Raw genomic sequence first — 17,662 nt, 5'->3', positions numbered from 1 at the left:
TACTCAAAGCATCGTATTTATCGGTGTCTGACCCATAACTATTGCCAAGAAACACCAATATTTAACCATTTTAACGATAATTGTATATGAAGCCAGTTATTTGGGTGATGAAAGCAGTTTTTAGGTCGGAAATCGGCAAACATAAGAGGCAGAGTACGGCAATTTGACAACGTTTTATCGTACTCAAAGCACCGTATTTACCGGTTTCTGACTCATAACTAATGCCAAGAAACACCAATATTTAACCATTTTAACGATAATTGTATATGAAGCCAGTTATTTGGGTGATGAAAGCAGTTTTTAGGTCGGAAATCGGCAAACAAAGGAGGCAGAGTACGACAATTTAACAACGTTGACACACACACACACACACGCACACACAGCACCGTTGACCGATTGTCGTACTCAGAGCATCGTATTTACCGGTTTCTGACGCATAACTATTACCAAGAAACACCAGTCTTTAACTATTTCAACGATAATTGTATATGAAGCCAGTTGTTGGGGTGGAGGAGATAGTTTTGGGTAGGAAATCGGTAAACATATGAGGCTGAGTACGACAACCTGGCACTGTTGGCACTCTCGCTGCAACTCACGGCTCGGGTACACTGGTAAAGGGTTGACATGGTTATACTACATGATTTTTTGTTACTTGACTTATTTCTAATGATTGAAGAACTATGAATGCGCTTTCTGAGGTGGAAAAAAATAATGTAAGTCCAGTTGTGCAAGATTCGCCAAATGTGATCCGAGGCGCCAAATTCGAATTAGTCAAGAGGACAAACTTTCCCAAGGGTTCGTCTCGGCTGAAAGGCAGCAATACAAGCACTGATGTTAAGTTTCCAAGCTTTGTATCACTCCCTGGGATTAGAGATAACGGTCATGACCTACAAACTGCATGTAGGTAAAATGGTAAATGGAGGGTATAGCGTCTTTTCACTGGAAGAGATGTGAGCAAGACCATTGCCGTATCTGAATTGATAGGGAATTGAAAGTTTTATTTTAATACTCGTAACCTATAATTACCAATATCGGAAAATTGAAATATGTAGGTCCTCACTGCAACATAAAATTTTGATGCGATTGCTATAGCTGAAACATTCATTTACACTGAACGATTATTTGTGTTAGGAATATAATACAGATGGCTTTATGCTTCTCAAGAGGGATTGTGTAGACCAAGAAGAGTATATAAATAAGATACAACATAATTATTTGATTGAAGAGTGGTCAGCGGCGGCAGGCCGTGGGCATCGGAGGGCGGCACCGAGCCTTGATTTGTTTTCACCTCCCCGGCCCTCAATTTGAATTATGGTCTACAACGAGTGACAGTGAACGAAATCGTCTCCACTCCCGAATGGAAAAATAAACCATTTCCTGCGGCTTTTGTGGGAGGAAGAGGCGGATACACCTTCGAGTACGACCTCATCTATATGCCCAAGGATGTCAAAAGGTAGGAGAAAACGAATATTGGGTAATGCCTGAAGATTGGTGTTGGTAGAAGCCCCTCTCTCTTTGCTGACAATGTTTATTCAGGTAGCAGATACCCGCGCGGTCATCTACAGTATCGTAAGTATATTCATTAAATGATTGCATGACTTTGTAGTGGATTGTTCTCACAGGCACCAGCTGTCTTCTCCCTCACTTGAATCCTTCCCCTTATCCTGTCCCCAGTCCTGTAACCGCCCAGCCCCCCATTCCTCAGTCTCACGCTCTGCATAAAATGTTCAATAGTATTTCATAATTAGTGCAATATTAAGATATCATTCTAGATCAGTATGCAGGATGATACAACCACAATCAGTCATATACCAACATGTTGCTAAGTTATTCAAAGATGTTTTAATCAATTTTCTTGAAGGGACAATAATGACAGGTAGGCACTACCAAATTAGTAAGCACTATGAGGATTAATTAGCACAGGAGCAGAGCAGTCCTTGGGGTTAACCGTAGGCGGGTCAGTCAGTCAAAGATTTGGCCCCTTCGAGGGTGAAGGGGTAGATTTGCTCATGTGGAGTCTTGTCATGTCTTGTCGTAGATTTAGGTGATGGTCACCACGGTCACCACTGTCCTGTGACACAATTTAAAGAACAGAGGCAATGACACAATTTAAAGAACAGAGGCAATGACACAAAGGGGAAACTACCATAAACGGTAATTTTTTTTTCTTTTCAGAAATGGGACACGTGTCTTCAATACGAATGCAGGCTTATTCGGACCCTGGCTGATTAGGATCAGATTTGGACCTTTGTCTTGGCTGATTCGGACCATTTTCTCGGCTGATTCGGATTTTTGTTTGGGCTTATTCGGACCAGATTCGGACCTTTGTCTTGGCTGATTTCTTTTTCTTTTGAAATAGATAACTCATAATCTGTTAGTTTCTTGCCTCACACCAACGCCAGCATGAGTGATCAGGTGAAGTGTTTGGCTTGTGATAAAGTTGTGGCTGACCACCATCAAGCAATTGATTGCGACATCATAACTTTTGACTTAATTTGTGACCGATGCAAGTTTCTTTCGTCTCAATCATCGCTGAGTCTGCCAATGACATTTATGGAGAGTACGCCAATGTCCAATAGGCACGTGTTGTGGGTTACTGTATAGATGGTTGTTAACTTGTTATTAATGTGTAGTATATTACTATATGTAAACTCTCTCTCTCTCTCTCTCTCTCTCTCTCTCTCTCTCTCTCTCTCTCCATTTTGTACATTATTTATTGTTTTAACATTACAACAGTTTATCAGTTATTCCCTTTGCACATCGCGTGGTCGGATCTATGCTAATGCTTTGAAAGACCATTTTAAAAGTAGACCCATTTGGACCGTCGCATTTGTTATTTTCTTCGCATCCAGCATGGCGCGGAATACTGGAAAGACTGACAACACTGAGCCGGATTTCCACGTATTTATATATGTTTAAATCCCCTTGTTGGACGCTTCCCGAGTTATGATACACACACACACACACACACACACACACATACACACACATACACGAGTAGGGAACACGTGCCTGAGCCCTGCACGCGTACTCGAGATCTCTGCGAGGGTGCACCTGGTTACTTAGGCGGTCTCAATGGCAAAACGTGATTCATAGATGGGACATATTAAGTTGTTAAACCTCCATTTCATCAATTACTGTCGATTAATTGTTTCATAAAAAGTGAAGATTGCATGAAACAACTTCCCTTTTGTTTTATAATAATGTATGGTAAAAAATCTAAGGACTACAAAGCATTCTTGACCTTTTACCAGCAGCACCTAATGGTTGGTATTGTCAGATGCTCCCACCCCTCACAGCAACTATTTCCAAAGGCCAAAAAAGAGGTTAATAGAGTTCTAATGAGTGTTCGTTTAGGTTCACGGTACAGAAGAAGGCTCAGACTACCACCAGGGTCATAAAAGTACCCCTGGAAATGCCCTAAACTCCCACGAAAGACTAGCAAATTACGTGTTCTTGGGAGCAGAGATGTTTAAAAATATGGCCCAATGTATCGTCGTTTGTGATTGACTTCGAGGCAGGCATGTGGAAGGCTCTGAGGTCGGTGTTTGATGACCCTGTAATTCATGGATGTGCTTTCCATTTTGATCAAGCACTATGGCGAAAAGTACAGGAACTAGGGCTTCAAACCTCGTATAGCAAGAGGGATAGACGACATTCAATAAAAGAATATCAGAGGAAAGCAACTTTGCAGCTAGAGAACACCTCCGTTCGTTCAACATATGCGATGATATAATCACTCATGCAGAAGTAACTGAATGATCTATTACTTCCGGAGAGGTTGTCATATACAGCTATAATGTTGTAACTCTGTGAGGTAAGGAGGCTTGGCGGGGAACAAAAAGTGCTTCAAAATGCAGTGTGTCTTAGGCTTCTTGGCGCTCTCATTGTTGTCTAACTTCTGATTGTAATGAACGAGTCCTATTTTTACGGACTTGGTTCTGTTATGACAAGATTACAATTTAATAGCCTTAACCTGTGTTTTAGCAAGTTACAGCTTTATTAAGTTTCCGTAGTCGTAGAAAATGTTCCGTTTTGCAGTATAACTTACTTAATATCGCGGGGCAATATTCCACACCCCTGGGGATACAGTTTACAAAACTTTCATTAATGCAACTGATGTCGAAAAAAGAACATTATTTTATTAGTTTAGTTGTTCTTAAAGTTTTTGAACCGTATATTTTCGAGATCAACTCCAAGGCAATACCTACCCCCTCTTCAACCGTGGCTTACCAGTACCAACTTAATTCATGGAAGGGGAAAAAAGACCATTAGCAAGAAAAATAAAAATATTTAAGCTGATTTATTTTAGTGTGGATATAAAATAGTCACAGCTACCACACAGAACATAATTATTTCTCTAATAATTAAGAATCTTGAAATTAGAAACGGAGTCTAATTTCAAGATTCTTCTTTGGCTACCTTTAATGGACCCGCTTCGATTCTCCAAGAGAGTGTCGAAGGACTACTTTAATAACACATCTCTAAAAAAAAAATAATTGTAAGCTTCATCTGATGATAGACGAACAAATCGTTGCCAATTCAGTCAGTTAGTCACTCAGTCAGTCAGTCAGTCACTAAGTCAGTGAGTCAGTCAGTCAGTCAGTCAGTCAGTCAGTCAGTCAGTCAGTCAGTCAGTCAGTCAATCAGTCACTCAATCAGTCAGTCAGTCAGTCAGTCAGTCAGTCACTCAGTCAGTCACTCAGTCAGTCACTCAGTCAGTCACTCGTTCAGTCACTCGTTTAGTCACTCAGTCACTCGTTCAGTCGTTCAGTCACTCATTCAGTCAGTCAGTCACTCAGTCATTCAGTCACTCAGTCAGTCACTCAGTCAGTCACTCAGTCAGTCACTCAGTCACTCAGTCAGTCAGTCACTAGTTCAGTCGTTCAGTCACTCATTCAGTCAGTCAGTCACTCAGTCATTCAGTCGCTCAGGCACTCAGTCAATCACACAGTCAGTCACTGAGCCAGTCAGGCAGTCAGTCAGTCAGTCAGTCATTCAGTCACTGAGTCATTCAGTCACTCAATCACTCAATCACTCAGTCAGTCACTCACTCAGTCAATCAGTCAGTCAGTCACTGAGTCATTCACTCAGTCAGTCAGTCGCTCAGTCAGTCACTCACTCAGTCACTCAGTTATTTACTCACTCACTCAGTCAATCACTTAGTCAGTCAGTCACTCACTCACTCAGTCACACAGTCATTTACTCAGTCAGTCAGTCAGTCAGTCAGTCAGTCAGTCAGTCAGTCAGTCAGTCACTCAGTCAGTCACTCAGTCACTCAGTCAGTCTGTCACTCAGTCACTCAGTCAGTAACTCAGTCACTCAGTCACTCAGTCACTCAATCAGTCAGTCACTTAGTCTGTCACTCAGTCAGTCTGTCACTCAGTCAATCAGTCAATAACTCAGTCACTCAGTCAGTCAGTCAGTCAGTCAATCAGTCAGTCAATCAGTCACTCACTCAGTCACTCAGTCAGTCAGTCAGTCACTCACTCACTCACTCAGTCACTCAGTCACTCACTCACTCAGTCACTCAGTCACTCAGTCACTCGTTCAGTCACTCATTCAGTCACTGAGTCACTCAGTCACTCAGTCAGTCACTCAATCACTCAGTCACTCAGTCAGTCACTCAGTCAGTCACTCAGTCAGTCACTTAGTCAGTCACTCAATCATTCACTCACTCAGTCACTCAGTCAGTCACTCAGTCAGTCACTCAATCAGTCAGTCAATCAGTCACTCAGTCAGTCAGTCACTCACTCAGTCACTCAGTCAGTCACTCAGTCAGTCAGTCAGTCACTCACTCACTCAGTCAGTCACTCAGTCAGTCACTCAGTTACTCAGTCACTCAGCCAGTTACTCAGTCACTCATTTACCCAGTCACTCACTCACTCAGTCAGTCAATCAGTCAGTCAGTCAGTCACTCAGTCAGTCACTCGGTCAGTCATTCAGTCACTCAGTCAGTCATTCAGTCACTCAGTCAATCACTTAGTCATTCAGTCATTCATTCAGTCATTCACTCAGTCAGTCAGTCATTCACTCAGTCAGTGAGTCAGTCACTCAGTCACTCAGTCACTCAATCAGCCAGTCGCTCAGTCACTCAGTTACTCAATCAGCCAGTCGCTCAGTCAGTCTGTCACTCAGTCACTCAGTCAGTCTGTCACTAAGTCACTCAGTCACTCAGTCAGTCAGTCTGTCACTCAGTCAGTCAGTCTGTCACTCAGTCACTCAGTCAGTCTGTCACTCAGTCACTCAGTCAGTCTGTCACTCAGTCACTCAGTCACTCAGTCAGTCACTCAGTCACTCAGTCAGTCACTCAGTCAGTCACTCAGTCACTCAGCCAGTCACTCAGTCACTCATTTACTCAGTCACTCAATCAGTCACACAGTCAATCAGTCAGTCAATCAGTCAGTCAATCAGTCAGCTACTCAGTCAGTCACTCGGTCAGTCACTCAGTTACTCGGTCAGTCACTCGGTCAGTCACTCGGTCAGTCACTCAGTCAGTCACTCAGTCAGTCACTCAGTCAGTCATTCAGTCAGTCATTCAGTCACTCAGTCACTCACTCAGTCACTCGGTAAGTCACTCGGTAAGTCACTCGGTAAGTCACTCGGTCAGTCACTCGGTCAGTCAGTCACACAGTCACTCAGTCACTCAGTCAGTCTGTCAGTCAGTCTGTCACTCAGTCACTCAGTCAGTAAATCAGTCACTCAGTCACTCAGTCACTCAATCAGTCAGTTACTTAGTCAGTCTGTCACTCAGTCACTCAGTCACTCAGTCACTCAGTCAATCAGTCAATAACTCAGTCACTCGGTCACTCAGTCAGTCAGTCTGTCACTGAGTCACTCAGTCACTGAGTCACTCAGTCACTCAGTCAGTCAGTCGATCAGTCACTCAGTCAGTCAGTCAGTCAGTCACTCAGTCACCTCAGTCACTCACTCAGTCACTCACTCACTCAGTCACTCACTCACTCGTTCAGTCGTTCAGTCACTCACTCAGTCACTCAGTCACTCAGTCACTGAGTCACTCAGTCAGTCACTCAATCACTCAGTCAGTCACTCAGTCACTCAGTCAGTCACTCAATCACTCAGTCAGTCAGTCACTCAATCACTCACTCAGTCAGTCACTCAGTCACTCAGTCAGTCATTCAGTCACTCAATCAGTCAGTCAGTCAGTCAGTCAGTCAGTCACTCACTCAGTCACTCACTCACTCAGTCACTCACTCACTCACTCACTCACTCAGTCACTCACTCACTCAGTCAGTCAGTCACTCAGTCAGTCACTCAGTCAGTCAGTCAGTTACTCAGTCACTCAGCCAGTCACTCAGTCACTCATTTACTCAGTCACACAGTCACTCAGTCAGTCACTCAGTCAGTCACTCAGTCAATCACTCAGTCAGTTACTCAGTCAGTCACTCAGTCACTCAGTCAGTCACTCAGTCAATCACTTAGTCAGTCAGTCATTCACTCAGTCAGTCAGTCATTCACTCAGTCAGTGAGTCAGTCACTCAGTCACTCAGTCAGTCACTCAGTCACTCAGTCACACAGTCACTCGGTCAGTCACTCGGTCAGTCACTCGGTCAGTCACTCAGGCACTCAGTCAGTCACTCAGTCACACAGTCACTCAGTCAGTCTGTCACTAAGTCAGTCTGTCACTCAGTCACTCAGTCAGTAAATCAGTCACTCAGTCACTCAGTCAGTCACTTACATAGTCACTCAGTCACTCAGTCACTCAGTCAGTCTGTCGCTCAGTCAATCAGTCAATAACTCGGTCACTCGGTCACTCAGTCACTCAGTCACTCAGTCAGTCAGTCGATCAGTCACTCAGTCAGTCACTCAGTCAGTCAGTCAGTCAGTCAGTCAGTCACTTCACTCACTCACTCACTCACTCAGTCACTCAGTCACTCGTTCAGCCGTTCAGTCACTCACTCAGTCACTGAGTCACTCAGTCAGTCAGTTACTCAATCACTCAGTCAGTCACTCAGTCAGTCACTCAGTCAGTCACTCGCTCAGTCAGTCACTCAATCACTCACTCAGTCAGTCACTCAATCACTCACTCAGTCAGTCACTCAGTCACTCAGTCAGTCAGTCACTCAGTCAGTCAGTCAGTCACTCAATCAGTCAGTCAGTCAGTCAGTCAGTCAGTCACTCAGTCACTCACTCAGTCACTCACTCACTCACTCAGTCACTCACTCACTCAGTCAGTCACTCAGTCAGTCACTCAGTCAGTCACTCAGTCAGTTACTCGGTCAGTCACTCAGTCACTCAGTCAGTCATTCAGTCACTCAGTCAATCACTTAGTCAGTCAGTCATTCACTCAGTCAGTCAGTCATTCACTCAGTCAGTCAGTCATTCACTCAGTCAGTGAGTCAGTCACTCAGTCACTCAGTCAGTCACTCAGTCAGTCACTCAGTCACTCAGTCACTCAATCAGCCAGTCGCTCAGTCAGTCTGTCTCTCAGTCAGTCTGTCACTAAGTCACTCAGTCACTCAGTCAGTCAGTCAGTCTGCCACTCAGTCAGTCTGCCACTCAGTCAGTCTGCCACTCAGTCAGTCAGTGTCACTCAGTCAGTCAGTCTGTCACTCAGTCACTCAGTCAGTCTGTCACTAAGTCACTCAGTCAGTCAGTCAGTCACTCAGTCACTCAGTCACTCATTTACTCAGTCACTCAATCAGTCACACAGTCAATCAGTCAGTCAATCAGTCAGTTAATCAGTCAGTCACTCAGTCAGTCACTCGGTCAGTTACTCAGTACTCGGTCAGTCACTCGGTCAGTCACTCAGTCAGTCACTCAGTCAGTCACTCAGTCAGTCAGTCAGTCTGTCAGTCAGTCAGTCACTCAGTCACTCACTCAGTCACTCAATCACTCGGTAAGTCACTCGGTCAGTCACTCGGTCAGTCACTCGGTCAGTCACTCAGTCAGTCACTCAGTCACTCAGTCAGTCTGTCACTCAGTCACTCAGTCAGTCTGTCACTCAGTCAGTCAGTCAGTCAGTCACTCAGTCAGTTAGTCACTCAGTCATTCAGTCAGTCAGTCAGTCAATCAGTCATTCACTCATGCGGTCAGTCACTCAGTCAGTCACTCAGTCACTTAGTCAGTCACTCAGTCACTCAGTCACTCAGTCACTCACTCAGTCATTTAGTCAGTCACTCAGTCATTTAGTCAGTCACTCAGTCAGTCAGTCACTCAGTCACTCTGTCAGTCACTCAGCACGCTGTCAGTCACTCAGCACTAAGTGAGTCAGTCAGTCAATCACTCACTCAGTCATTCACTCAGTCACTCAGTCACTCAGTCAGTCACTCAGTCAGTCAGTCAGTCAGTCACTCAGTCAGTCACTCAGTCACTCAGTCAGTCACTCAGTCACTCAGTCACTCAGTCATTCAGTCAGTCACTCAGTCATTCATTCAGTCGGTCAGTCAGTCAGTCACTCAGTCACTCACTCAGTCAATCAGTCAGTCAGTCACTGAGTCACTCACTCAGTCAGTCAGTCACTCAGTCAATCACTTAGTCACTCAATCATTCAGTCATTCAGTCAGTCAGTCAGTCATTCACTCAGTCAGTCAGTCATTCACTCAGTCAGTCACTCAGTCACTCAATCAGCCAGTCGCTCAGTCACTCAGTCACTCAATCACCCAGTCGCTCAGTTAGTCTGTCACTCAGTCACTCAGTCAGTCTGTCACTAAGTCACTCAGTCACTCAGTCAGTCTGCCACTCAGTCAGTCAGTCTGTCACTCAGTCAGTCAGTCTGTCACTCAGTCACTCAGTCAGTCTGTCACTAAGTCACTCAGTCAGTCACTCAGTCACTCATTCATTCATTCATTCATTCAGTCAGTCAGTCACTCAGTCAGTAGCTAAGTCAGTCAGTCAGTCAGTCAGTCAGTCAGTCAGTCACTCACTCAGCCAGTCAGTCACTCAGCCAGTCAGTCAGTCAGTCAGTCAGTCAGTCAGTCAGTCAGTCACTCAGTCAGTCACTCAGTCAGTCACTCAGTCACTTAGTCACTCAGCACTCTGTCAGTCACTCAGCACTCAGTGAGTCACTCAGTCAGTCAGTCACTAAGTGAGTCATTCATTCAGTCACTCATTCAGTCACTCAGTCATTCACTCAGTCACTCAGTTAGTCATTCACTCAGTCATTCACTCAGTCATTCACTCAGTCAGTTAGTCACTCAGCCAGTCAGTCAGTCACACAGCCAGTCATTCGGTCATTCATTCATTCAGTCAGTCAGTCACTCAGTCAGTCACTCAGTCAGTCACTCAGTCAGTCAGTCAATCAGTCACTCTGTCACTCAGTCAGTGAGTCACTCTGTCACTCAGTCAGTGAGTAACTCTGTTACTCAGTCAGTCACTCAGTGAGTCACTCAGCAATCAGTCAGACAGTCAGTCAGTCAGTCGCGCAATCAGTCAGTCAGTCAGTCACTCAGTCAGTAACTCAGTCACTCACTCAGTCAGTCACTCAGTCCGTCACTCAGTCCGTCACTCAGTCCGTCACTCAGTCCGTCACTCAGTCCGTCAGTCAGTCCGTCAGTCAGTCAGTCAGTCAGTCAGTCAGTCACGCAATCAGTCACTCAGTCAGTCACTCAATTAGTCAGTCACTCAGTCACTCAGTCTGTCAGTCACTCAGCACTCTGTCAGTCACTCAGCACTCTGTCAGTCACTCAGCACTCAGTGAGTCACTCAGTCATTCAGTCACTTCGTCACTCAGTCAGTCAGTCACTAACTGAGTCAGTCAGTCAGTCACTCAGTCATTCACTCAGTCATTCACTCAGTCACTCAGCCAGTCAGTCACTCACTCAGTCACTCAGTCATTCACTCAGTCAGTTAGTCACTCAGTCAGTCAGTCAGTCACACAGCCAGTCAGTCAGTCATTCAGTCAGTCACTCAGTCACTCAGTCAGTCACTCAGTCAGTCATTCACTCAGTCATTCACTCAGTCATTCAGTCACTCAGTCAGTCAGTCAGTCAGTCAGTCAGTTACTCAGTCAGTCAGTCAGTCAGTTAGTCACTCAGTCAGTCAGTCACTCAATCAGTCAGTTAGTCAGTCAGAGTCAGTTAGTCACTCAGTCAGTCAGTCACTCAGTCAGTCAATCAGTCAGTCACTCGGTCACTCAGTCAGTGAGTCACTCTCTCACTCAGTCAGTGAGTCACTCTCTCACTCAGTCAGTGAGTCACTCTCTCACTCAGTCAGTGAGTCACTCTCTCACTCAGTCAGTGAGTCACTCTCTCACTCAGTCAGTGAGTCACTCTGTCACTCAGTCAGTGAGTCACTCTGTCACTCAGTCAGTCAGTCACTCTGTCACTCAGTCAGTCAGTCACTCAGTCAGTCAGCTACTCAGTCAGTCATTCAGCAATCAGACAGTCAGTCAGTCAGTCGCGCAATCAGTCAATCAGTCACTCAGTCAGTCACTCAGTCAGTCATTTAGTCAGTCAGTCAGTCAGTCAGTCACTCAGTCAATCATTCAGTCAAGCAGTTACTCAGTCAGTCAGTCAGTTAGTCAGTCAGTCAGTCACTCACTCACTCACTCAATCATTCAGTCGCTCAGTCACTCAGTCGCTCAGTCACTCAGTCATTTATTCACTCTGAGTGAGTCACTCAGTCACTCAATCACTCAGTTAGTCACTGAGTCAGTCACTCAGTTACTCAGTCAGTCAGTCAGTCAGTCAGTCAGTCAGTCACTCAGTCAGTCAGTCAGTCAGTCAGTCAGGAACTCAGTCAGTCAGGCACTCAGTCAGTCAGTCAATTAGTCAGTCAGTCAGTCAGTGAGTCAGTCATTCAGTTAGTCACTCAGGCATTCAGTCAGTCAGGCACTCAGTCAGTCAGTCACTCAGTCAGTCAGTCACTCAGTCAGTCAGTCACTCAGTCACTCAGTCAGTCACTCAGTCATTCAGTCAGTCACTCAGTCAGTCAGTCACTCAGTCAGTCACAAACTATGAATTTGGTGAGGAACATAAGGACAACATTTGTGTATTTGGACGAGGAGATGATGAAGAAAATAATAGTTACAATGATAAGGCCAAGGTTGTAGTATGCAGCAGTGGTCTGGTCTCCTCACGAAAAAGAACATAAGGAAGCTGGAAAGAGTGCAGAGAGATCGGACATAAGAGGAGAGACTCAATAGCATGGGGCTCACAACCCTGGAGAGAAGAAGAGAAAGAGGAGACCTGATAGCGGTGTACAGGGTGGGGAGCGGCGTGGAGCATTTGAACAGAGAGGACCTGAGTGTGTGGAACGAGAGAGAAACGAGAGGACATGGAAAGAAGTTGAGGGCGACCACGTGAAGGCGAGATGTGAAAAAGTTTAGCTTCCCAAACAGAAGCATTGAGATATGGAGTAGGCTGGAGGAGGAGGTGGTTTGTGCAAGAATCATTCATGATTTTTAGGAAAAGTTGGACAAGAGCGGATATGGAGACGGGACAGCGCGAGCGTTGCTCTTTTCCCGTATGTCACAACTAGGTAAATACAAATAGGTAAATACACACACACACACACACACACACACACACACACACACACACACACACACACACACAGACATTTTCCTTCCTAAGAGGTGCACGTCACAGCAGCCTGCGGAAAGGCCGGGGCAGCTGCCATCACACCGTGTGATGCCAACGAAATAAGTATTGGTGGAGACGTCACTTTATTTAAAAAAAACCACACACACAAAAAAAAAACACTCACTCACACAAAGATGATGCAGATAGACAAGTTAATAGATAGGTAGGCAGTCTAAATGGATATAGAGATAGATAAATAAATAAATAGACAAACAGATAAATCGATGAATAAGAATATATATAAAGAAGAGGAAGATAATAAAAACCGACAGAGATAAAGAAAGAGGGAGAGAGAAAAAACAGACGGCAAAAAAATAAGAGGATAAAAGGTTAAGGATGCGGAAGCGAGAGAAAATGGGATATCTTGTGGTGAAAGGTTTCCAAGGTAATTTTTCGCCAATTTGATAGAGCGGATGGAATTCCCTAGAAGAGAGGAATCTGTGTAACTGCATCGTTGGCCTTCCTACGATGGCTGCGAGGAAGGACGAGGAAGAAGGAGAGGAGGACGAAGAAGGGGAGACGGAGTAAGAGAAGGAGGATGAGGAAGAAGGAGAAAGAGAAAGATTATAGAAGGAGGAGAGGGAGGAGGAGAGAAATATTATGGAAGGAGGAGAGGGAGGAGGTGAGGATGAAGATGGTGAGGAAGAAAGAGAAGTAAAAAGAGAGTTTGAGAAAAGAGGTGGCGGGGTGAAAAAAGGGGAGGATGAATAAGAAGATGGGGAAAAAGAAGGAGGAGGGGCCAGCGGAGGATGATTAAAGGATGAATAAGGAGAGGAAGAAAGAGAAGAAGAGTGATAGTTCGAGGAAAGAGGAGGAGGAAAATGAAGAAGAAGAAGAAGGAGAGGAGGATATGGGAGAGGGATGAGGAGGAGGAGGAGGAGGTGAAGAAAAAGAAAGAGAAAAAGAACAGGAAGAAGAAATAGAGTTCTAGGAAGAGGATTAGGAAGAGCAAGACGAGGAGGAAAAGGAGGAAAAGGAGGACGAGAGTTGATAGGAGGATCAAGAAAGGGAAAGGAAATTAGAACGAGGACGACGATGGGAAAAAATGAAAAAGAAGAGAAAGAAAAGACCTTAACATGAACACAAATAGATAGACAGACATGAAAAGTAAGGAGGTAGGAAGTGCAGGTGGCGGAGACTTGTTTTTGTCGTGTTTTTTACCCGTCCATTCCCAGGTGGTTACTTTCGGAGCGCGCGCTTTATTTTTTCATTATCAGAGAGAGAGAGAGAGAGAGAGAGAGAGAGAGAGAGAGAATCATTCCGCCACATAAACCGACTTGGAGAGAACAAAGAATAGGTTACAGGAACTTGTTTGTGCGGCTGTAACGTCGACTCCCGGGAACTAAGAGAAACCAACACACACACACACACACACACACACACACACACACACACACACACACACACACACACACACACACACACACAGAAGTGGGGGATGAGAAAACGAGAAAGACGAAAGGAGAATATATAAAAGAAGACAGAGAGAGGAAAAAAAGAGGCTCCAACGTTCCCTGTAGGTCAATGCGTCTCCTTGAGGATACATTACAGAAGGGAGACATTTGTGCTTTGCCTCTGTCTTGGGGTTGATTGTGTAAATAAATGTATGCATGTGTACCGTAGACTGATTTAGTGTGTATGTATGTATGTATGTATGTATGTATGTATGTATGTATGTGCAATGTTATACTCCACATTAGTCTGTCTATTTCCTCTTTTTCTTTTCGTATAACATCCTTATTTTCCCTTTGGAGGTTGGACGGGGTACGAGTCTCTCCCACTCTTGACGATCGTGCACTCTCTCCTCCCCGACGTTCATCCTTTCCATTTCTTCCTCCATACACAATCTTCAGGTCTTCTTCGGTCTTCAGTCTTCTTCTATTTCCTATAATGCGTGTTTAGTGTTTACCTTTCTCCATCAGCATATTTCTACCGTTCAGTCATAACGTAGATAGTGATGGTGGTGGTGGTGGAGGGGGAACACTCCACCATTTCTTTTATTCAAGGGTTGAGTAAGAAGAGGAAATGGGTTTGTGGAGAAGATACAGGAGGGTTGGAAAAGGAAAGACAGTAGGAATATATAGTATAGCTGTATGATGTAGGTTCGTAAATCGTTCTGATGTAGCCTATAGGCCCTCTCCTCTCCTCTCTCTCCTCTTTTTCCCACCACTTACTCCTTGTTAATCATTAGCCCTGAACGAGGATTAAAACGATTAGGGATGAACTGCTCTAATTAAGATAAAGTTATGGAATAGTTCTTGCCTCCCTCCCTCCCCCCTCCCCCCATACCGTTCTCATAAAGACAAACATTCCTCCATCCTTCATAGTCTCGATTATAAACACGAAAATAATGAGTGAAGTTAGGCGTGTAAGTGCGCCAAACGAGAAATGCAAATTAAGGTTAATTAGTGTTATTATCATTTTTTTTTTTTGTTGAAGGATATTATCAAAGTTAGATCAAATTATAAACCTTTTAGCCTTGCAGATTACATATATGTATTTCATTGTGACTCATCTGTTTCTGTTCATGTGAAAAAATATATATATTGCATTGTTATCTCTCTCTCTCTCTCTCTCTCTCTCTCTCTCTCTCTCTCTCTCTGTTAACCATCTTTGTTCATAATGAGGATATAGAGCAGAGATAAGAAGTATTTATACGACATTCCCATCTCTCTCTCTCTCTCTCTCTCTCTCTCTCTCTCTCTCTGTTAACCATCTGTCTTTGTTCATAATGAGGGGATAGAGCAGAGATAAGAAGTATATATATGACATTCCCATACGTCTCTCTCTCTCTCTCTCTCTCTCTCTCTCTCTCTCTCTCTCTCTCTGCGGCGGTGGGTGGGTGGGTGATCTGCCGCCGCTGTACACAAGAGTCATTTTGTTATTCCGGTTGCCGCGCTCCACAGCCTTCCGCCGCCCTGGCCACTCGCACGCTAACGAGTCCAATCCAAGAAGCGAACTCGACTGGAAACTCCCTCCCTGGCAGCCTTCCTTCTTGGTCCACCTCCTCCTTCTCTTCTTTCTCCTCCTCTTCTTCCTCCTCTTCTTCCTTTTCCTCCGCTTCAACGATCTATCTCCCACCCTCTTCTTTTCCTCCGCTTCAAAGAACTTTCTACGTGTGTGTGTGTGTGTGTGTGTGTGTGTGTGTGTGTGTGTGTGTGTTTATAAATGTTTGCAATACCATGGACGCTGAAACTGCAAAATGAACGTACTATTTCTGCAAAACACACACACACACACACACACACACACACACACACACACAGTTCTGTCATAAACTACCAAAATAAGTGAAAAAAAAAAGTAATATTGGTGTGTGTGTGTGTGTGTGTGTGTGTGTGTGTGTGTGTGTGCATGGAACGTGCATGAAATATGAGGTGTGTATAATAAGCAAGTGGGCAAGAGAGAGAGAGAGAGAGAGAGAGAGAGAGAGAGAGAGAGAGAGAGAGAGAGAGAGAGAGAGAGAGAGAGAGAGAGAGAGAGAGAGAAGGGTGGGTGGGGGGGGGCGCCGAAGGAGTGGGCAAAGGGAGAGGAAAATGAGGTGGCGGTGGGTGGCCGTCTGAGCACACACACACACACACACACACACACACACACACACACACACAGACACAGACACAGACACAGACACAGAGCTCTGAGACATAGGATGCTTCAGGCTCTATGTAAATGGTCGAGTTCAATTGGGCGCATGAGGAGGAAAGGGAGGCAAGGATAGCGGCAGGTCATTCCCGCTGAGCCAAGAAAACAAAACAAAAAAACAAAAATAATAAAGACAAAAATCTGTTTGGAGAGAGAGAGAGTAATATAAACGAACGGTCAGTCTATCTTGGTTGTGTGCTGGTACACATACGAAGGATTGTTTTAAAAGCTGGTTTACGTTAACTCTATCCATTGTCACGATGTGTTAAGAGGATTCTGCTTATCTTTTTTTTTTTTTCTGCTCTACATGTAAACCCAAGACATAATAGTCCATCCATTAACATATTATTTGCATTAAATATTAGTATTGGTTTCATTACCTTCGACAACGGCCACACCACATTGAAAACACCGCTTCTCGTCCGATAAGCGATGTTAAGCGACGTTGGGTCTGGTTAGTACTTTTATGGGTGACCGCCTGGGAACACCAGATGCTGTTGGCATTTTGTTTAGAAAACCTTATTGTTACTATTCCCTTTTCCTTCGTAAATTAATAACTGGAAGTTGGAAGAAAATAGGAAGCAAACCGTCAGTACTTAACTTAAACTGGTATCATACACTTTGTTATGAGCACCTACGATAACAGTTTGTATGGATTTTTTGTTGTTTTTGTGTCGTTTGTTTAGTGTTGGCAATACTTACTCCGCTGCTTTAGTCTGCCCGGTGATCGCCATTAATTCCTTCCCTTCCATACAATACTCAACGAAGACCTGCGCGAGATGGCTTAATTAAGGTGGCCACGGACGGCTGCATTGTTGTGTCGGTGATAAACTGGCACCTTGTCGGGCTAATTCAGCGGCAGCCATCAGCGCCAAGTTCAGGAGGGCGAGTTGCCAACACCTGACGGAGGGGAGGCTGTGCTGGAGGTGGTGGCGATGGTGCCGTGTTTCGCTCTCTGTACCTGGGTTCGAGGTCGTGTACTCAATAGACCCGCGTCACTAGCAAGGCTTCTTTACTAAACCTACGATCTATTTAAATGTCGTATTAGCATTAACATTTATGTGGCTATTTGTCTTTTGATTCCATTTTCAAAGCTAGATCGACATATTATTATTATTATTATTATTATTATTATTATTATTATTATTATTATTATTATTATTATTTTGCTTATTTGCGCTCACTTATTTTTTTCAGCAACATTGATTTCCTTCCCTTGCGCTACGTTCAAGATACATACTTTAGATATTGTCGAAGGATGAAACCGAGTAATTCTTTAGTGAAACAGAACATACTTCGGTACTAAATGAGCTTAGCTATGTACATAAGAACATAAGAACTTAGGAGTCTGCAATTGGCCGTAGATAAAAAGCAGAGTATTTAAATATATTCAAGTGTTATTCCATCTCCCAGGTCAGCATTAAATGTGAATATTTCAGGTAATGGTAGCTTTGATGTTGCCGATAGAAAAATTG

General features: G+C 44.4%; 1 pseudogene; it reads left to right on the top strand.

Moving 5' to 3' along the window:
• Positions 1 to 16,571: 16,571 nt before the first annotated feature.
• Positions 16,572 to 16,690, top strand: LOC127003003 (5S ribosomal RNA; annotated as a pseudogene).
• The last annotated feature ends 972 nt before the right edge of the window (positions 16,691 to 17,662 follow it).

This window comes from Eriocheir sinensis, chromosome 2, assembly GCF_024679095.1.
Source record: "Eriocheir sinensis breed Jianghai 21 chromosome 2, ASM2467909v1, whole genome shotgun sequence".
Lineage (NCBI taxonomy): Eukaryota > Metazoa > Arthropoda > Malacostraca > Decapoda > Varunidae > Eriocheir > Eriocheir sinensis.
The sequence above is the reverse complement of the archived record's forward strand: the minus strand, read 5'-3'. Positions and strand labels throughout refer to the sequence as shown.